Here is a 23,854-nt window from a genome sequence, read left to right as displayed (position 1 = left end):
TTGGAACTTGACCATGTCCAACACTCAATCGATAATTTTTCCAAGTTTTGATGTGGTCCCAGTGCTTGAGTACCTGAATAAGCTAAATTCTCTCATATTATATTTATTTTAATCCTGTACTGATTTGGTTATTGGGATATTAAAATACCATTACTATTTTTAAGTTTTCTTATTTTTAATTAGCTCATAGAAACTCCAGGGTGACACCTGAATTTATAAGCCTTTTAAAATGTGACCAAGAAAGTAACTTAAAATAAAATGTTAGAAATTTTGTCATTCTAAGGTCACTTTCACATGCCACATTTCCTGTTCATAAACCCCCTATGTATAGGGGCTTATCATTCCTATTTTGATATTTCAGAAAAGTAACACCCAGAAAAATAAAGTCTTTCATATCTTCAGATAGTTTCCAACATTGCTAAACATTTTTTTTTACTTTATTCAGCAAACATTTATTGAGAGTTCACTTTGTCCCTATCCTTTTGGTGACCTAATTATTTGTCCTTTGAATTTTTTGTTGATACCATGTGTTTTCACCAATGGAAAGCATGCTGATTAAAGGACCAATTCAAAATTTTTATTAATGAGTTATGGATTTTGACATCCATTATCTGGGATCACATATGTCTCAGTGGATGCCAGGATATAGTAAATCCTACCGATGTGAGTCAATGAATGCGTGGTAAGAACAACTTACAGGAGTTTAAGTCTCTTGAAAAGTACCACTGCAATGCATTATTCCTTATTGTAAAGGCATCATTTACTGTGCAAAAGCTTGAAAAGAAGGGAGCCAGTAACATCTGGAAACAACGAATGGCATAAAAGAGAAAATGGCCATTATGACTGAATGAAGATTGGCAATAACTTATTGTTGGGATAAGGACATACTCATGAGAACATATTATCTGGGAAACATAGTGAGGAGTCTTAATTCACAGAAATAAAGGCAAACCTCTCAAAAATTTAGGAAATGCATACATCCAGGAGGCATCACCTAAGACAATGCTCAATCTACACTCAGGATTAGGCTCAGGATTTTTTAGTTTCATGCATCTCAAAAGGCTCCCAACTTGAGGGTAAATGAGTTAAAATTGGGTTACCTCCTTCCCAAAGAACTCCAGAGGCATAAAAAGTGATTGGGATGCAGTATGTCCCATGAGTCCCCAAAGATCTATTCTTATTCCAGTGAATACAACAGAGAAGGAACCTGTTCTGATATAAGTTATACACTATAGAGGAAAGACAAATAAATGCAAATTAAAAGTTTTGTTATGGGGAAAAAAAATGGTACAGTATGATACATAGTTTCTCAGGCTACTTTTGTTTAGATGGTCAGAGAAACCCAAGGAATTTAGACTAGCTTTCTCAAAAATTTTTTTTTTCTTTTGAAAGGAGCCTTGGTGGCACAGTGGTTAAGAGCTCGGCTGCTAACCAAAAGGTCAGCAGTTTGAATCCACCAGCTGTCCCTCGGAAACCGTATGGGGCAGTTCTACTCTGTCCTATAGGGTTACTATGAGTCAGAATCAACTTGACTGCAATGGGTTTCCTGTGAAATGGGTAAGCTGAGGAATATTTGATTGGATAAATGGGAGGTGGCCAGCCATGGTTTTGCAGACAGAAATTGCACATTTTGGCAGTTTTGTTTGTTTTGGTCCCTACACAGGATGATTTGGAGTCAGAAGTTGGGCATGTAGGCTCAGCCAAAATGGCCAGGGTATTTGTTTGTGATTATGGAAGATCAAAAGAAGGGAACTAGAGTGTTAGACAAGATCCTCAAAATAGAAGCACGCTTTTTATGGACAAGGCTAAAGCAGCAGGTATCAGGAGAAAACTGCAACTTGAAGACAGATTCATTTTTGTCTCCTTCACTGTTATTATAATCGAGACATAATGGGCACTCAAATATTTGTTGAATAAAATAATGAATGCTTAGCTCTGTGCTATTTGAAGAAGCAAGTCTCCTTGTCTTTCCAAGTCTCTGTTTCCTAAGATACCCAATAGGAATGACAGAAATAATGGTGCATTGTGGGGTTATGAGAAGGAAATGTGGCATATAAAAGTGAAGTGAAAATTACAAGACTAGTTACAAAAGGTTGTTCTAGGCAGGCTGAATACTAGGCCAATGAATTAAGCAAGAATATTTTGATATATAAAAATTGTTGGAGCTAGGATAGAATATCACCTTCATGCTAGAGCCAGGACCATCTCAAGAATTGATCAAATCGGAGCAATTAGTAACAGGCATCAGTGACTTTTCCTAATAAAAATTAAGAGTGAAGGCCTGGACAGGAACCACTGGGTTTTAGTAAGGGTTAAATTAAATAAGGCAAAACCTTGAGTACAATGAAGATAACTCATCTGAAGTGATACCCAAATATGTCACAGAGTGATAAATTGTAAAGTGAATATATCATAAGTAAAAGGATAAAACAAAAATAGCAGGGGAAAAAAAAAATAATTGAACTTAAGCCATTGAAGACAATTAATATTTAAAGGATAAAAACAACCATAAGAAAGAAGGAAGATTTGTTTGTGTATTTTAACCATGTAAATTTAAGCAATAGGAAGTAGTAAAATGTGATTTATGGAATTCTAAGCTTTTAGATTGCTAAACAAAGAGAGGGGTTTTACAAGCACACATCACTAATTTTAGTAACATAAAATCTACATACAGTTTGATGAGTCCTGGAACTCATTGTATATGTATATATATGCGTGTAACCACCACCCCAATTAAAATATAGGATATTTCCATAATCCCCTTACGTCCTTTTCCAGTAAATGCCCTCCCACCACAAAGACTATCAAGGTTCTGATTTGCAGCACCAGAGGTAAATTTTGCCTGTTCTCAAATTTTAATGCACGCAATTATATAGTATATGTTCTTTGTGTCTGCTTTTTCTCCTCGACACAAGTCTGAGATTCATCCATATTACACATATTTCACTTAATAAGTCTGTTTTAATGCATTTAGTCCACTGTTTAATTATACCAGTTTATTTATCCATTATCTGGTTCCTGGATTTTTTTTGTGTGTGTGTGTGTCAGCTTGGAGCTGGTTATTTTTAGTTTGGAGATCTATGATCAAAACTGCAAAGAGTATTCTTGTCTTTTCGTGAACATATGCTCTAACTTGTCTTGGGTAAATACCCAGGAGTAGCACTGCTGTGTCACAGAGTAGGTGTATGTTTAACTAAGAAACTGTTAACGCTGGTTTTGTAACTTAATACTCTCAACAGCAATAACTCCACCTTCTCCTCTCCAACATTTGGAATAGTCAGCTCTTCGTTTTTGTTTTTCAGTCTTTCTTGCGTGTGTGAAATATTACATCGTTGTTGTCTGAATTTACACTTTTCTAATGAATAATGTTGAGCGACTTTTCATGTGCTTATTGGCCTTTTGCATATCTTCTTTTGTGAAGTGTCTCTTCAAGGCTGCTACCTTTTTTATTGTTCAACTTCTTATTATTGTGTTATAAGAGATATTTATATATTCTAGATAAAAATGAAGTATCAGATGTTGTAAATATTTTCTATCGATCTGTAACTTGACATTTTATTTTCTTAATGTCTTTGGGTGTCATTTTTTTTTTCTAAAAGATTGTTTTGTCTTTTATGTTTAGATCTATGATCTACATTAAAGTAATTTTGTATATGGTATGAGGTAGGGGTCAAGGATCATTTTTCTACACAAGAGTACGCAGTTGATCTAGCAACGTTTGTGGAAAAGACTCCCCTTTCCTCGTTGATTTCATTGCCATCATTATCAAAAAATCAATTTAGCATATATGAGTAGGTATATTTCTGGACATTTTTTTTTTCCATTTGCCTCTATGTCTGTCCTTATACCACATTATCTTAACTATTCCAGTTTCCTTAACAAATACGGTGATATTTGGAGAAACAATTTCTCCTTAGTGAGCTTTGGTAGTTTTTTACTTAAGAAAGTTGTACATTTAATCTAAATGATAAAATTTATTAGCATAAAGCTGTTCACAGTGTTATATCATTAACTTATTCATATCTGTAGTGTCCATAATGATGTTCTCTCATTCCTGATGCTGGTTATTTTTACAGTCTCTCAGTCTCACCTAGAGATCTACTGTTTTTATCTATCTTTTCAAAGAATCTGCTTCATTGATTTTCTCTCTCTCTCTCTTTTTTTTTTTTTCTGTTGTTCTATTTGTTAATATTGAGTGTTGTCACTCTCTTTTTTTTCCCTGTTTGTTTACGTTGGGTTAAATTTTTTGCTTAACATTCTAGGGTTTTTTTTTTTTTTTTTTGGTGATGGACACTTAGATTAATAGATCGATGATTCAGTACCTTTCTTCGTTCCTAACATAAGCATTTAATGCTATAAATTCCCTCTAATCCATGCTTTAGTTGAATCTTCCAATTTTTTTTCAAATTTTGATACAGTTCAAAATACTTCATAATTGCTTTTGTGATTTCTATTTTATTTCCTATGTTATTTTAATGTAAGGTATTTAATTTCCTGATTTCTGAGACTTTTCTAGATGTTTTATTTTTATTTATTTCTAATTTAATTCTGCTGTTTTCAGAGAGCATATTCTGAGGAATTCCTTAATACTTTGCAAGAATTCAGTCTTTTGTAATCTCTTGAGATTTGTTTTATGCCTGAGCATAAGGTCATCCTGATGAACACGTACATTTGAAATGAATGTGTATCCTGCAATTGTTGTGGGGAATTCTTTATAAATGTCAACTTTATTAAACTGATTGGTAATGACATTCAGATTCTCTTCATCCTTTTTGTGTTGTTATTATTTATTATCAAATTGGTCTATTAATTTCTGAGAGAGGTGTGTTAAAGTTTCCATTTATAATTGGATTTGTTTACTTCTCTTTTTAGTTCTGTCTGTTTTTGGTTCAAAAAATTAAAGCTCTCTTATTAGATTAATATATTATGATTGTTATATCTCCCTGATACATTGACTCTTGCATCATTATGAATTGTGCCCCTTTGTTTCTAGGATTACTTGCTGGCAGCAAGCCTAGTTTTTCTGATTAGTAATTCATTCCATGCCTCCTCTCACTAGGGGAATGGGCAGCCTCTCCAAGATCCTGAATAAGTACATTTTTCTTCAATGTTGTCTCCCCCCAAAATATCACCAAAACAATCTGTTCCTAGGACAACTAAGTTTATTCTTAGTAACCGAGTTTCAGTAGAGTCTCAGAGGGGGCAGGAAAAAGTCAAGATGTGTATGAAATTTTGAAGTTTGGTCTATGGTAGGTGTTTCAATGAAGGGGCTTGATTAAGACTGGGCAACAATTATGATATAACAGATCAGAGAGGGTTTTGAGGCAAGCAGTTCAAAGACTCTTAGGGCATAAAGACCATTTGATGCTTTCTATTGAACAGCTGATCTTTTAGAAATTACCTTAAATGAATAATTCAGTTATTCTTAAATTTCACCTTCCTGAGCAAGAGTTTTCTGGAATGGTAGCTTATGTTAATGAAGACAGTGGAATAGTAGAGTCATGTTAATGAAGACAGTAAGTTTTGTGATTGTAGATTGTTCCATTTCTCATCTAGAATAATTTCATCTTAAAGAAGGAGCCAACATGACACTATATACAGAACTACCATGCTGTCCCTCCACAGAAGAGATCCAGAAAACTGAGTAAAACAGACAAACATCAGTCCCGGAACCCTAAGCATCAAATGAAGAGATAAAGAACTCAGCCAAGCACTGAATGGAATAAGAAACTGACAGAGAACAGAGAGCAAGGAGAGATACAGAGTGGAGGTCCCCCATCAGCTAACTCGACATGACTCACAAGCTTGGACTCCTCAGCCACGGAGAATGGCAGAAAAGGATTACAGGAAGACAGCTTCAAGGAGCTCCCAGCAGGAGAGAGAGCACCCAACAACCAGCAATACATGCTTTGCCACCCCCCACTCTTCTTCCCCCCGCTCTACCTCTGCCACTTCCTGGCAGGGGCCTCGGTGGCTTGGCCAGGGAGATGCCGGCTCCTTGTCGCTTGGATTTTCCCCACCCATACTGACTGGCTCCTTCAGTGCTATTTTTTTGTTGCTGTTGTTGCTTTTTTCGGCTTCTTTTTGTTTCTTCTCTGTCTCTCACTACCTTCCCTTCCTTTCTCTCGAACACCTGGCTCTGTGTGCCATCACTGCTCCTTTTTAACAGGCTGTGAAGTGCCACTTGGCTGGGGAACCACTTTCCTGCTCCATACTGCCACACTGGTGGGATCCCTGGGGGCATTTTTTTTCTCTTTTCCTTTTTGTTTTTCTTCATTTCTCGGTTTCTCTTCTCTCTCTACTTTCCTTCTTTTCCTGTCTCCTGAATACCTGGTGCTGTGTGCCATCTCCACCCCTTCTAGATGGGTTGTGCAGTGCCACTCAGCTTGGGAGCCACTTTCCCAGTCTGTACCACCAAGCCAGTGGTCTCCCTTGGGGATTTTTTTCTTTTCTTCTCTTGATTTCTTTCTCTCTACCATCCTTCCTTTTTTTCTCCTGAACACCTGGTGCCATGTGCCATCTCTGCCCCTTCTAGACGGGCTATTCAGTGCTGAGTGGCTGAGGAGCCACTTCCCCAGTGCCTGCCACCACACCAGTGGACTCCCTTGGAGCATTTCTTTCCTTTCTCCTTTTCTTTTCCCAGTTTCTTATTTCTCTCTACTTTCCTTCCTTACCCTTCTCCTGTACACCTGGTGCTGTGTGCCATCTCTGCTCCTTCTTGATGGGCTGTGCACTGCCGCTTGGCTGGGGGCCCTCTTCTCGTGGGCTCCCTTGGGGCATTTTTCTTTTCTTTCCTTTCTTTCTTCTTTTTTCTTCAGTTTCTTGTCTCTCTCCCCCTTCCTTTCTTCCCTTCCTTCCTCCCAACTGCTTGACATCTGTTTTTTTCCCTCTGTTTCTTTTCTCTCTCTACATTCCTTTGACTCCTTTCTCCTGACCACCTAGCCATGTGTGCCTTTTCTCTCCTTTTTTTAGTCTAGTTTCTTGTCTCTCTCTCACTTCCTTCCTTTCTCCTGTCACCTAATTGTGTGTGCTGTATTTGTCCCTTCTTGGTGGGCTGTGCCTCACCACCTAACTAGAAAGCCACCAGCACATGGCTTTCCTGGGTCTGCATCACTCCAATAGTAGGCTCCCTCAGCATTTTGTTTTTCTGGCTTCTGTTCCTCTCTACTCTTCTTTCCCATACCCACTTAGCTCCACACATCACAACCTCCCCTCTTCCTCCTGACTATCTGCACTGTGCACTGAACATTGGACCCCAGAGCAGCACAGGCATGTTCTACTGGAATCTGTCCTGCACTGACACCTAGCCCTGCCCTGTCAGCCTCATTACCTGCCATAAACGACCCACCCCAACTCTTCCCCTTCAGCTGGACCTGCCCTGCTGCATCATAGCTGAGACACTGGCCCTGCCCATTGGACAAGATGGTAAGAAGTATCTTGCCCACAGATGAGCAAAATAACAAAGGATGCCCAGCCTGCCTGCTTAGACATAACCAAATAAAAGAAAAAAGCAGGATGAGTCAAACAAATCTACAATCAATAAATGAAGAAAATAACTACTGAATGTCCCAAAGACAGCAGACAATATCAAAACATAAAAAAACAAAGACAGGAGGCGGGGCCAAGATGGCGGACTAGGTGGACACTACCGTGGATCCCTCTTGCAACAAAGACTCGGAAAAACAAGTGAATCGATCACATACATAACAATCTACGAACTCTGAACAACAAGCACAGACTTAGAGATGGAAAACGAATAAATACGGGCAGACAGCGACCGTTTTCAGAACTAGGAGCCAGCGTACCAGGCAGGTGACCTTCGGAGCCTGATCTGGGGCAGAGCCCAGGGGGGCAGACGGCACAGACAAGGGGCCCAGCCCTACCCTCCCGAACCCATCCCAGGAGAGAGTCTAGCTGGTTGGTGCCGGCGGCGTAGCAATGCAGCCGGAGGGAGAAGCACCCAGGAGGCAGTGACTGATCTTGGAGCGGGGAGAGCAGCATCCCAGCCGGGGAGCAATCCCACCGGGAGTTCGGAGAGAAGCGAGCGGGGCGCGAGCGGGGGGGTCAGCTATATTTCCCTAAAGCGACCCCGGGGCGGGGCCCACACGTTCATGCGGGGGGACGCCCACCCAGTTCGCGTGTGTGGCGTGGCGCACCGGGGGGAGAAGTCCCCAGGAGGAAGTGTCAGGTATTGGAGCGGGGAGAGCAGCGTCCCAGTCGGGGAGCCAGGCCGCTGGGATTTTGGCGAAAGCGGGTGGGGCGTGAGCACGGGGTCCAATTATATGCTCCTGAATAGACCCTGGGGGCAGGCCCACCCGTTCATGAGGGAGACGCCCACCCAGTTCCCGCGAGCAGTGCCGCGCACCGGAGGGAGAAGTTCCTGGGAGGAAGTGACTGGTCTCGGAGCGGGGAGAGTAGCGTCCCAACCTGGGAGCCGTCCTGCCTGGATTTTGGCGGACGGGGGCGGAGCGTGAACGTGGTGATCAGCTCTGTATCCTGTGGTGCTACACTCCTAGCTCTCTGATCCTTCCCCCACCCTCCCCAGGCGGCTCCATTAACATCCGAATACCCCGAGCCAGAGGGAGAATTCAGATAGGGATCTGACTGCATTTTTTTTAGCTAATTACCTGGAAAATCTAGTTTCCCAGTGATGGCTCGGAGACAGCAGTCCATATCAAACCACATAAAGAAACAGACCATGACAGCTTCTCCAACCCCCCAAACAAAAGAATCAAAATCTTTCCCAAATGAAGATGCAATCCTGGAATTATCAGATACAGAATATAAAAAACTAATTTACAGAATGCTTAAAGATATCACAAATGAAATTAGGATAAATGCAGAAAAAGCCAAGGAACACAATGATAAAACTGTTGAAGAACTCAAAAACATTATTCAAGAACATAGTGGAAAAATTAATAAGTTGCAAGAATCCATAGAGAGACAGCATGTAGAAATCCAAAAGATTAACAATAAAATTACAGAATTTGACAACGCAATAGAAAGTCAGAGGAGCAGACTCGAGCAATTAGAACGTAGACTGGGACATCTGGAGGACCAGGGAATCAACACCAACATAGCTGAAAAAAAATCAGATAAAAGAATTAAAAAAAATGAAGAAACCCTAAGAATCATGTGGGACTCTATCAAGAAGGATAACTTGCGAGTGATTGGAGTCCCAGAACAGGGAGGGGGGACAGAAAACACAGAGAAAATAGTTGAAGAACTCCTGACACAAAACTTCCCTGACATCATGAAAGACGAAAGGATATCTATCCAAGATGCTCATCGAACCCCATTTAAGATTGATCCAAAAAGAAAAACACCAAGACATATTATCATCAAACTTGCCAAAACCGAAGACAAACAGAAAATTTTAAAAGCAGCCAGGGAGAAAACAAAGGTTTCCTTCAAGGGAGAATCAATAAGAATAAGTTCAGACTACTCAGCAGAAACCATGCAGGCAAGAAGGGAATGGGACGACGTATACAGAGCACTGAAGGAGAAAAACTGCCAGCCAAGGATCATATATCCAGCAAAACTCTCTCTGAAATATGAAGGAGAAATTAAGATATTTACAGATAAACACGAGTTTAGAGAATTTGCAAAAACTAAACCAAGACTGCAAGAAATGCTAAAGGAGATTGTTTGGCCGGATGACCAATAATATCAGGTACCAGCACAATACAAGGTCACAAAACAGAACGTCCTGATATCAACGCAACTCAAATAGGGAAAGCACAAAAACAAACAAATTAAGACTAATTCTAAAAAATAAATAAATAAACAAAATAATACACATAACAGGAAATCATGGAAATCAATAGATAAATGATCACGATAATCAAAAAGAGGGACTAAATATAGGAGGCATTGAACTGCCAGATGGAGAGTGATACAAGGCGATATAGAAGGATACAAGTCAGGTTTTTACTTAGAAAAATAGGGGTAAATAATAAGGTAACCACAAAAAGGAATATCAATTCCATAACTCAAGAAAAAAGCCAAGAAAAACGTAACGACTCAACAAACACAATGTTAAACATTATGAAAATGAGGATTTCACAAGCTACTAAGAAAAACATCTCAGCACAAAAAAGCATGTGGAAAAATGAAATGGCCAACAACACACATGAAAAGGCATCAAAATGACAGCACTAAAAACTTATTTATCTGTAATTACGCTGAATGTAAATGGACTAAATGCACCAATAAAGAGACAGAGAGTCACGGACTGGATAAAGAAACACGATCCATCTATATGCTGCCTACAAGAGACACACCTTAGACTTAGAGACACAAACAAACTAAAACTCAAAGGATGGAAAAAAGTATATCAAGCAAACAATAAGCAAAAAAGAAGAGGGGTAGCAATATTAATTTCTGACAAAATAGACTTTAGACTTAAATCCACCACAAAGGATAAAGAAGGACACTATATAATGATAAAAGGGACAATTGATCAGGAAGACAAAACTATATTAAACATTTACGCACCCAATGACAGGGCTGCAAGGCACATAAATCAAATTTTAACAGAATTGAAAAGTGAGATAGACACCTCCACATTTATAGTAGGAGACTTCAACACACCACTTTCAGAGAAGGACAGGACATCCAGTAAGAAGCTCAATAGAGACATGGAAGACCTACTTACAACAATCAACCAACTTGACCTCATTGACTTATACAGAACTCTCCACCCAACTGCTGCAAAATATACTTTCTTTTCTAGTGCACATGGAACATTCTCTAGAATAGACCACATTATTAGGTCATAAAACAAATCTTTGCAGAATCCAAAACATTGAAATATTACAAAGCATCTTCTCAGACCACAAGGCAATGAAGCTAGAAATCAATAACAGAAAAACTAGGGAAAAGAAATCAAATACTTGGAAAATGAACAATACCCTCCTGAAAAAAGACTGGGTTATAGAAGACATCAAGGAGGGAGTAAGGAAATTCTTAGAAAGCAATGAGAATGAAAATACTTCCTATCAAAACCTCTGGGACACACCAAAAGCAGTGCTCAGAGGCCAATTTATATCGATAAATGCACACATACAAAAAGAAGAAAGAGCCAAAATCAGAGAACTGTCCCTACAACTTGAACAAATAGAAAGTGAGCAACAAAAGAACCCATCAGGCACCAGAAGAAAACAAATAATAAAAATTAGAGCTGAACTAAATGAATTAGAGAACAGAAAAACAATTGAAAGAATTAACAAAGCCAAAAGCTGGTTCTTTGAAAAAATTCACAAAACTGATAAACCATTGGCTAGACTGACTAAAGAAATACAGGAAAGGAAACAAATAACCCGAATAAGAAACGAGAAGGACCACATCACAACAGAGCCAAATGAAATTAAAAGAATCATTTCAGATTACTACGAAAAATTGTACTCTAACAAATTTGAAAACCTAGAAGAAATGGATGAATTCCTGGAAAAACACTACCTACCTAAACTAACACATTCAGAAGTGGAACAACTAAATAGACCCATAACAAAAAAAGAGATTGAAACGGTAATCAAGAAACTTCCAACAAAAAAAAGTCCTGGCCCAGACGGCTTCACTGCAGAGTTCTACCAAACCTTCAGAGGAGACTTAACACCATTACTATTGAAGCTATTTCAAAGCATAGAAAAAGACGGAATACTACCCAACACATTCTGTGAAGCTACCATCTCCCTGATACCAAAACCAGGTAAAGACATTACAAAAAAAGAAAGTTTTAGACCTATATCCCTCATGAACATAGATGCAAAAATCCTCAACAAAATTCTAGCCAATAGAATCCAACAACACATCAAAAAAATAATTCACCCTGATCAAGTGGGATTTATACCAGGTATGCAAGGCTGGTTCAATATCAGAAAAACCATTAATGTAATCCATCACATAAATAAAACAAAAGATAAAAACCACATGATCTTATCAATAGATGCAGAAAAGGCATTTGACAAAGTTCAACACCCATTTATGATAAAAACTCTTACCAAAATAAGAACTGAAGGAAAATTCCTCAGCATAATAAAGGGCATCTATGCAAAGCCAACAGCCAATATCACTCTAAATGGAGAGAACCTGAAAGCATTTCCCTTGAGAACGGGAACCAGACAAGGATGCCCTTTATCACCACTCTTATTCAACATCGTACTTGAAGTCCTAGCCAGGGCAATTAGGCTAGACAAAGAAATAAAAGGTATCCAGATTGGCAAGGAGGAAGGAAAGCTATCACTATTTGCAGATGACATGATCGTATACATGGAAAACCCTAAGGAATCCTCCAGAAAACTACTGAAACTAATAGAAGAGTTTGGAAGAGTCTCAGGTTATAAAATAAACATACAAAAATCACTTGGATTCCTCTACATCAACAAAAAGAACACCGAAGAGGAAATCACCAAATCAATACCATTCACAGTAGCCCCCAAGAAGATAAAACACTTAGGAATAAATCTTACCAAGGATGTAAAAGACCTATACAAAGAAAACTATAAAACTCTGCTACAAGAAATTTAAAAGGACATACTTAAGTGGAAAAACATACCCTGCTCATGGATAGGAAGACTTAACATAGTAAAAATGTCTATTCTACCAAAAGCCATCTATACGTATAACGCACTTCCAATCCAAATACCAAAGTCATATTTTAAGGGGATAGAGAAACAAATCACTAATTTCATATGGAAGGGAAAGAACCCCCGGATAAGCAAAGCACTACTGAAAAAGAAGAAGAAAGTGGGAGGCCTCACTCTACCTGATTTCAGAAGCTATTATACAGCTACAGTAGTCAAAACAGCCTGGTACTGGTACAACAACAGGCACATAGACCAATGGAACAGAATTGAGAACCCAGATATAAATCCATCCACGTATGAGCAGCTGATATTTGACAAAGGACCAGTGTCAGTCAATTGGGGAAATAATAGTCTTTTTAACAAATGGTGCTGGCATAACTGGATATCCATTTGCAAAAGAATGAAACAGGACCCATACCTCACACCATGCACAAAAACTAACTCCAAGTGGATCAAAGACCTAAACATAAAGAATAAAACGATGAAGATCATGGAAGAAAAAATAGGGACAACCCTAGGAGCCCCAATACAGGGCATAAACAGAATACAAAATATTACCAAAAATGATGAAGAGAAACCAGATAACTGGGAGCTCCTAAAAATCAAACACTTATGCTCATCTAAGGACTTCACCAAAAGATTAAAAAGACCACCTACAGACTGGGAAAGAATATTCAGCTATGACATCTCCGACCAGTGCCTGATCTCTAAAATCTACATGATTCTGTCAAAACTCAACCACAAAAAGACAAACAACCCAATCAAGAAGTGGGCAAAGGATATGAAAACACATTTCACTAAGGAAGATATTCAGGCAGCCAACAGATACATGAGAAAATGCTCCCGATCATTAGCCATTAGAGAAATGCAAATTAAAACTACGATGAGATTCCATCTCACACCAACTAGACTGGCATTAATCCAAAAAACACAAAATAATAAATGTTGGAGAGGCTGCGGAGAGATTGGAACTCTCATACACTGCTGGTGGGATTGTAAAATGGTACAACCACTTTGGAAATCCATCTGGCGTTATCTTAAACAGTTAGAAATAGAACTACCATACAACCCAGAAATCCCACTCCTAGGAATACACCCTAGAGATACAAGAGCCTTCACACAAACAGATATATGCACACCCATGTTTATTGCAGCTCTGTTTACAATAGCAAAAAGCTGGAAGCAAACAAGATGTCCGTCAACGGATGAATGGGTAAATAAATTGTGGTATATTCACACAATGGACTACTACGCATCGATAAAGAACAGTGACGAATCTCTGAAACATTTCATAACATGGAGGAATCTGGAAGGCATTATGCTGAGCAAAATGAGTCAGTTGCAAAAGGACAAATATTGTATAAGACCACTATTATCAGATCTTGAGAAATAAAAAAAAAAACGGAGAAGAACACATACTTATATGGTTACAAAGCGGGGAGGGAGGGAGGGAGGGAGAGGGCTTTTTATTTATCAATCTGTAGATAAGAACGGCTTTGGGTGAAGGGAAACACAACACTCAATACAAGGAAGGTCAGCCTAATTGGACTGGATTAAAAGCAAAGAGGTTTCTGGGATAAAATGAAAGCTTCAAAGGTCAGCGGAGCAGGGGCTGGGGTCTGGGGAACTTGGTTTGAGGGGACTTCTAAGTCAATGGGCAAAATAATTCTATTATGAAAACATTCTGCATCCCACTTTGAATTGTGGCTCCTGGGGTCCTAAATGCCAACAAGCGGCCATCTAAGATACATCAATTGGTCTCAACCCACCTGGAGCAAAGGCAAAGGAAGAACACCAAGGTCACACGACAACTAAGAACCCAAGAAACAGAAAGGGCCACATGAACCAGAGACCTACATTATCCTGAGACCAGAAGAACTAGTTGGTGCCTGGCCACAATCGATGTCTGCCCTGTCAGGGAGCACAACAGACAACTCCTGAGGGAGCAGGAGACCAATGGGATACAGACCCCAAATTCTCATGAAAAGACCATACCTAATGGTATGATTGTGACTAGAGGAATCCCAGAGACAATGCTCCCCAGAACTTCTGATGGCACAGGACAGGAACCATCCCCGAAGACAAATCATCAGGCATGAAAAGGACTGGTCAGTGGGGGGGGGGGGGAGAGATGCTGATGAAGAGTGAGCTAATTAAATCTGGTGGACACTGGAGAGTGTGTTGGCAACTCTTGACTGGAGGGGGGATGGGAAGATAGAGAGAGAGGGAAGATGGCAAAATTGGCACAAAACGAGAGACTGAAAGGGCTGACTCAATAGGGGGAGAGCAAGTGGGAGAAGGGAGTAAGATGTATGTAAACCTACATGTGACAGACTGATTGGAATGGTAAATGTTCACTTGAAGCTTAATAAAAATTAATTAAAAAAAAAAAACAAAGACAAGATGGTTCTAGTAGGCACCCAAAATAAAACATGAGATGACTTTCTAGTAGAAGAAAAGAGACTGGAACTACCTGATAATTAAAATCTCTTGTATTCACAGCCATCCAAGAGTTGAAGGAAAAAGCAGACAAAAATGAGGGAAAAATAGACAAAATCATAGAAAAGACAGACAAAACAATGGAAGAATTCAGGAAAATAATACAGGAATAAAATGTAAAAATAAATTTGCAACTAGAAATATAAAAACAGCAATTAGAAATCCAAAACATAAACAATAAGATTTCAGAAATGGACAGTGTCATAGAAGGTCTGAGGAGTAGGTTTGAAACAATGGAAGACAGGATCAGCAAAATTGAAGAGAAATACTTAGATACTATTTTGTTTGAGGACAAACCAGAGAAAAGAATGAAGAAAAATGAAGAAACCCTGAGAATGATGTGGAATATAATCAAAAGCAAAAATTTGCTGGTGATCAAAGTTCCAGAACAGGGGGAGAAAGTAGAAAACACAGAGAGGATCATTGAAGAATTGTTGACAGGAAACTTCCCTAATATGAAAGATGAAAAGCTGACCATTCAAGAAGCTATCCCATATAGGGTAGATCCCAAAAGGAAATCACCAAGGCATATCGTAATCATACTTGCTAAAACCAAAGACAAAGAATCCTGAGAGCAGCTCAAGAAAAACAAAAAGTCACATACAGAGGGGAAACAGTAAGACTAACCTCTGATTACTAGGCAGAAAACACACAGGCAAGAAGACAATGGGATGACATATATAAAACCCTGAAAGAAAAAAAATTGCCAACGAAAAATGATATATCCTGCCAAATTCTCACCAAATATGATGATGAAATTAGGACATTTGCAGATAAACAGAAATTAAGGGAATAGGTAAAAACCTAACCAAACTTACAAGAATTATTATAGGGAGTCATTCCATTAGAGAACAAACAATATCAGACAATAGCCTGAATCTAGGATGCAAGACTGCATCAGTGAGATATCAACCTACGTAATGAATTCTCAAGGATTAATCAAAACTAAGATTTACAACAGGGAACCAGAGAGGTTAATCTGTAAATGACAACAATGTCAGAACAATAAAAGAGGAAATAAATGGTGTAGATGTAGAACTTTCAAATGGAGAGGAAGGCAAGGTGATACCAAGTAATAAGAGACTAGTTCAAACTTAGGAAGAAAAGGGTAAATTTCAAGGTAACCACAAAGGAAGTTAAGAAACCTACTCATCAAAATAAAGAAAAGCATAAAGTCTCAATAAAAAAAAAAAAAAAAAAATCCACAAACAAAAGGAATTCAGCACAGGAGAGTAAGAGGAACAAAGAAAATGTCAGCAGCACACACACACACACACACACTACAAAATGACAGCAATAAACTCACACCTATCAATAATTACACTGAATGTAAATGGCCTAAATGCACCCATAAAGAGACAAAAAGCAACAGAATGGATTAAAAAATGGGATCCATCAATATGTTGTCTACTAGAGACACACTTTAGAAACCAGGATAAAAATTTATTAGAAATAAAAGGATGGAAAAAAATACATTAAACCAAATAGCTACAAAAAAGAGTAAAAGTGGCAACACTAACCTCAGATAAAATAGATTTTAAAACAAAATCCACCATAAAAGACAAAAAAGGGTACTATATAATGATTAAAGGGATAATCCGTCACGAAGACATAACAGTAATAAATATCTGTGCACTCAATGACAGGGCTGCAAAACACATAAAACAAACTCTAACATCACTGAAAAGAGGAATTGACAGTTGCACAATAATAGTAGCAGACTTCAACACACCACTCTCGATAAAGGACAGAACATCTAGAAAGAAGCTCAACAAAGATACAGAAAACCTAAAGGCCACAATCAGCCAACTTGACCTTATAGATATATACAGAACACTCCACCCAACAGCTGTAAAGTTCACATTCTCTTCCAATGCACATGGAACGTTCTCCAGAATAGGCCACATCTTAGACCACAAAGCAACTCCTGACAAAATCCAAAACATTGAGATAATACAAAGTATCTTCTCTGACCACAATGCCATCAAAGTAGAAATTACCAACAGGAAGAGTGAGGAAAAAAAGCAAATACATAGAAACTGAATAACACCCTGCTTAAAAACCACTGGGTAACAGAAGAAATCAAAGATGGGATCAAAAAATTCCTAGAATCAAAAGAGAATGAAAGCACATCATACAAAAACTTCTGGGACACAACAAAAGCAGTGCTCTGAGGTCAATTTATAGCAATAGATGCACACATCAAAATAGTCTCCACCAGACTGAGTCCAGTACAGCTGGATGATGCCCAGCTACCACCACTGACTGCTTTGACAGGGATCACACTAAAGGCTCCCGAACAGAGCTTGAGAAAAATAGAGAACAAAATTCTAAAGAAAAAAAAGAAGGGACAAAATCAAAACATTAGCTACACAACTCAAACAGATAGAAAGAGGATAGCGAAAGAAGCCTACCAGGAGAAGGGAAATAATAAAGGTCAGAGGAGAAATAAATGAAATAGAGAATAGAAAAACGATAGAATCGATAATTTCATCTTGCATCATATTCTTGTACATTTTGATCATGACAATAAGTACGTTTTATTATCAGTCACCATATTGCCAGTCATTCCTTTGTGCTACATACAACCCCAAAGTTGTGTTTCTTTTCCATCCTTTCTTGGTGTGCCAAACACATCTCCAGTGTCTTTGTTACCAATGTTACATCAACCACAAACTAGTGATCAACATCTCTGAGCATTCCCTTCGCTTTCTTGCTCAAAATTAAAACAGACTGCCCTTAAGAAAAATTCTTTTTTTTGCCCTTAAGAACACCATTTCCTCTGTATTTCCCTCAAGCGTAGGTTGATCCACGCTCTCATATAACATGTACTTGCTCACCGTTGATGCATCTAGCCTGAATTTCCTCAAGTAACTCCTTAGAAACATCTGTTGTTTGATTTTGCCACCATTAAAAACATTGATTAAATACTTTAAAGATGATCATTTCAATTTAGTCAATAATGTAGTACATATGAAAGTATATAAGCTTTCCGCTATCTGTTATGACCAAGAATGTGGGTGTTCTAGCTAATCAAATAGCATAGTTAATGGAGTTGGGACATAAGCCCTATAGAAATTATCAACTTTTAAAGAATGACTGTATTGTGAAATAAAACTCTGTCTGAAACCATACTAAATAAGATTTAGCCTCGATTTGATGATTTATTTATCAGTCTCCTGGGAGCTGGTGAAAGGAGGATTAATCAAAATTTGATGCACGTGTGACTCTTATCCACTGTGTAGACTTTTAATATACTGCTGCTAGAAACCACCATAAAGAAGTTTGTCTGTACTTATTAGTTGGAAACTGCATGTGAAAGACTGAAATTTCAAAAAATTTCATGATGAATTCTGTCTTAACTTTGCATACCCAACATCCAAACCACTGATTTTCAAACTTGCATACAGCCAGCAAATCACATGGGGATAACTTCTTTTCAATGAAGACTCCCAGGCCCTACCACAGACCTACCGAATCAGAATTTCTGTATGCAGGGTTCCAGAATCACTATTTTCACTACATTCTTTTGTAGGTGTTGTAGATGGTCCACTCTGAGAAAAAATTGATTTAGATCAGTGCTCCTGAAAATTGAATGTGCATATTAGTCACCTATGGGTCATATTAAAATGCTGATTCTTAAATTGGTATGGTTGGAGTAGAGCCTGAGATTCTGAATTTCTTACAAGATTCCAGGTTTAGCCAATAGTTTCAGGTCTGTAGAATACATTGTAAGTATCAATGACCTAGAGACAATGCCTGATTCATATTAACATTCAATAAGTGGGTGTTAATTCAAAGAATATCCATATTACTGTGTTATACTACTATTAAGGTATTTACTACCTTCTTTTTTTTTTTTTTACATTGAAATATAGATGTCTTGTGTATGCTTAATTCTTCCTTTGCAACTCGGTCTTCCATGGATGAAAGCATCCTATTCTATATTTGAACCTTCCCCAAAGTATATAACACCATATCTGGAAAACAGATGGTGGTTGGTAAGTTTCTTCTCAATGACTTTGGTATGAACCAAAGAAGAAATAAACTAGCCAACAAATCAACTAACCAGAAATTACAGACTGAGTCTGACTGGGTCTTTTGGGGTCATATGTATAAACGATGACCAAGAAATATACTTATCAGATAGGATGGGTTTTCAACCAGCTCTAAGAACAAAACCAAGATCATTTAGGAACACTAACTAAATCAAATATTCATCAGCTTTTTGCTTTTAAATGTCCCCTGAACTACCATCTCCCATTGTACAGCTATGTGATAGCTCATAGATTTATTGCCTTTTAGAGTGCAACATTTTACACACGGAAAAATTGAATCTTCCAGAAGTTGTATTACTTGTCCAAGATTCAACAGTTAGTAGGCAAACATTATCAACAATCTTGATGTGTTCAGTTGATGCCAGATGCTAAAAGCAAGACAGCAAATCTGTTAACATAGAACTATTGTGGCATGTCCTAGATAAGCCTCTTTTAATGGTTTTACCAGTGCGTACCAGTCAAATCAATAAGTCCAGTATTGTATCAAAATTGAGATGAGAGTTTATTGGTGATAGTATCTACCCGGAGAAAATGTATAGGGAAAAGTGAATGACTTTAGAATAAGCAAAACCATGAAATCCCAAGCACACTTGTGGGATTTTGAGGCTATTTCTTGATTTGCACCTGTGAAGGCTTTCTAATTACTTCATAACTTTGGCAAATTTCCTATTCTTCATTAGGATTACACAGTGATGCTTACTAAAGTACAGTGGAGCCTTTTCAAACTGAGAAGGGTGATAGCATGGGTTGAATTTCTTCCCCTTTACCTGGCAAAAGTATGCCAAAGCCCTAATCCCCAGTACCTATGAATGCGACCTTATTTGGAAATAAAGTCTTTGCAGATCTCAAGATGAGCCATCCTGCATTTAAGGTGATCCCTAAATCAAATAACTGGTGTCATAAGATAAAGAAGAGGAAGATTGGAAACAGAGACACACACAAAAACAATGCCATTAAAAGATGGAGTCAGAGATTGGAATTACACAGCTCCAAGCCAAAGAATGCCAAGGGTTGATACTGGTAGCCACCAGAAGCTAGGAGAGGCATGGACCAAATTCTCCCACAAACTGTCCAGAAGGAACTAACCTTACCAATACCTTGATTTTAGACTGCTGGCCTGCAGAAATTTGAACAAATAAATTTCTGTGGCTTTAAGCCACCAAGTTTGTGGTGATTTTTTACAGCAGCCCTTGGAAACTGATACAATGGGAGACTGGAAAGAATACAAATTTTGGAGCTACACAAGACCGGCTGTGTACAAGCACGAGCTGTATACAAGCCCTAACATATTAATAATAAAAGGCAGTACATAAAATTTTCAAACTCTACGCACAACCGTATTTTAAAGGAAAGAGGACTTTTTTGGACTCTTTTCAGTTAAGGTGGAATTTTAACTGGCCCTCTACTCAGTCTTGCCTTAAGTATTAAACTACTTTTGTTGTTTACCACTGAAAAAATCCTATGTTTTAGTAGCCCATGACAAAATAACGTGTTTTTTCTTTCCGTCAATCTATGACCTTGTCCTCTTGCCTCATTGTCTCCTCCAGGACGTGATTTTCTCTTGTATACACAATTCACTCTCTACTTGCCACTTTTTTTTTTTTTTAATGTAACCATTTAAAATGTTTGTTCCTCTGATCTAAAGAAAATGAACATCAAGCACCTCTCCACTTTCATCACATTTCATTAAGACAGCAACCATCACCGCCTTTTTGAAACATATCAACTTGCCATTCTCTAGTTACAGTAGCTGCCATCACATCTGTATTGATTTTCTCATTCTGATTTTACAAAGGAAATTTTGGTGGTACTTCCTCTACTCTTCATCACTCTTTTACTCCTTAACCCACTTCTATGTCCCTAAACCCAAAAACCAAACTCAATGCCGTCAAGTCGATTCCGACTCATAGTAACCCTATATCCCTAGTCTCCACTAGAAGTGCCCTTGGTGAGGTTACTAACAAGCTCATAAAGTGCAAGGCCAATGGATAATTTTCAGCCCTAATCTTAGTTCATCTCTCTGTTACATCTGACATTGTCCTGCAAATCTCCTCTTTCTTGGCTTTCATGACTCTACACTTTCCTACTTTTCATTAAACCTCTTCAGCATTCCTTCTTGGCCCCTGCAGTGGTTGGCTTTCATGTTGATATTCTGTAGATTTCCATCATCAGTCCTCTGTCCTTCTTATTCAATGCCCTGTCCCTGAAGAATAGTATGCACTTGCAAGTTTTTCAACTGTCATCAAGACACTGATGATTTGAAAATCTGTCTTCAGACTACACATCTTCTACAAATCATTGACGTTTTATATGCACTTGCCTGCTGGTCCTCAACATTCAAATACACTACTGGCGTCACAGACTCAATATGCTCATGTGGAGCTCATGTTTTCCCTTCAAGCTCTTCAATCTCTTGGCTCCTCTGGTTCAATTAGTAACATCACCGTTTGCTGATTTTCTCCAACTAGAACCCTGGGTACAATCCTTGACATTCCCTTTGTTCTTCACTCTCAACTCCAATCATCAAATCCTGCTGATTTATTTTCCTAAATAATTATCTAATCCTGTGTTCCTCAACCATTACTAGGCATCATAATCACATGGTAAACTTGATAAAATGCCAATACCTGGTACCCAACTTGGAAACACTGATGGCATAGTGGTTAAGAGCTATGGCTACTAACCAAAAAGTTCGCAGTTTGAATCCACCAGGTGCTCCCTGGAAACTCTAGGGGCAGTTGTACTCTGTCCTATAGGGTCGCTATGAGTCAGATTCAACTCGACGGCTACAAGTTTGTTTGTTTTTTCCCCCTTGGTAGCCAACTCAGACCAATCAGCACAGAGCCTCTGTTGATGGGGCCTGGGCAGTGGTATATTTTAGCTATCACATTTCATGTCTTTCTGATTCATAATGAGGGTTAAGTGCCAATATTCCTTCCTCCCTATTGCCCTATATTCTGTCTCACTTAACAAAATAGTGAACTCACTATGCCTTGCCTCCTCTCCTATTTACCTCAATGCCTTCTCCCTCTCAGCTACCAGAGGGATCTACCTAAAAGAATTCTCAATAAATCTCAATTTTATATTCCATAGTACTACAAACCAAAAACGAAACCCATTGCCGTTGAGTCGATTCTAACTCATAGAGACCCTATAGGACAGAGTAGAACTGCCCTGCAGGGTTTCCAAGGAGCAGCTGCTAGATTTAAACCGTGGACCTTTTGGTTAACAGCTGAGCTCTTAAGCATTGTGCCACCAGGGCTCCAAGAGTAATGCTTTCATATAATTACTAATGTTTTCAAAGATCTGTTCCTTTTCTTTCTCTCTTACCTCACAGTTGTTGCCTGATATTTTCCATACTTGTCAGTATATTTCTTATGTGCTCTTCTTTCCATTGTTCCCTAATGCTTCCCTCTCAGTATCATTAGTCTTGTTAAACCTTACTGTCTTAGTCATCTAGTGCTGCTATAACAGAAATACTACAAGTGGATGGCTTTAACAAAGAAGAATGCATTTTTTCACAGTCTAGGAAGCTAGAAGTCCAAATTCAGGGCATCAGCTCTAGTGCAAGGCTTTCTTTCTCTGTCAGCTCTGGAGGAAGGTCGTTCTCATTAATTTTCCCTTGGGCTAGGAGCTTCTCCGTGCAGGAACCCCAGGTCCAAAGGACATGCTTTGCTCCTGGCACTGTTTTCTTGGTGGTATGAGGTCTCCCTGTCTGTCTGCTTGCTTCTGTCTTTTATATTCCAAAAGAAATTGGCTCAAGACACAATCCAATCTTGCCTCCTATCCCCTCTCATTAATGTCATAGAGGCAGGTTTTATGACACACAGGAAAATCACATCAGATAATGAAATGGTGGATAATCACACAATACTGGGAATCATGGGCTAGCCAAATTGATACACATATTTTTGGGGGACAAAATTCCATCCATGACACTTACCAATTAACTAATTTCTAATCAATCCCTTTCCTCTGGGATACCTTCCCTATCTTCCTTACTCTGAATTAGGTGCCCTCTACTGGGCCCACTGCTATAGTTGACAGGGCTTCAACTGTTTCATTCTGGTTCAACCCCCTGCTGAGAATTTGCATTTCCACCCCAGATATACTGAATCAGAATCTACAGTTTAACAAGATTCCCAGGTGATTCCTATAGATCCCAGAATGAACTGGTTTGAAGTCCTGGATTGAATTTGTCTCATTATATTGTAATGATTTATGCATGCCTCAGTTAATACAGAACTATTTGAGTTTAAGGTATGGAATTCTTTCTTTTGTGAATCTCTAGCACCTATCATACTGCAGTCTCCAATACTTACTATATGACTTAATTAATTAATTAATTAATTAATGCATCAATGTGCCCCTTTTCTGCTTCTTCAATCAGAATATTCCATTTGCATTTGACTCAGTGTCTCGGGCTGTCAGTGAATAGATGCAGTGTGTTTTCCGGGTCTCCTATTCTTTCTCAAAGGCCTTCCTCAGGCCCTTCACATACTTCAAGTTCATTGTACTCAAACTTATCCAGCCCAAATATTTAGTAAAACTGTTTTGATTATCTTGAAATAAATGCATAAATAATATAATTTATATACACATTTAATTGCAAAATATCATTTTAATGCCTTAGTGAAAATATAAAGGATGAATGAAATGAAAGTAATTTATTTTTTAAAAAAAGTGTTTCCATGTGTAAAACCCTGAGGA

The sequence above is a fragment of the Loxodonta africana genome, chromosome 18 (genome assembly GCF_030014295.1).
Source record: "Loxodonta africana isolate mLoxAfr1 chromosome 18, mLoxAfr1.hap2, whole genome shotgun sequence".
Classification (NCBI taxonomy): Eukaryota; Metazoa; Chordata; class Mammalia; order Proboscidea; family Elephantidae; genus Loxodonta; species Loxodonta africana.
The sequence above is the reverse complement of the archived record's forward strand: the minus strand, read 5'-3'. Positions refer to the sequence as shown.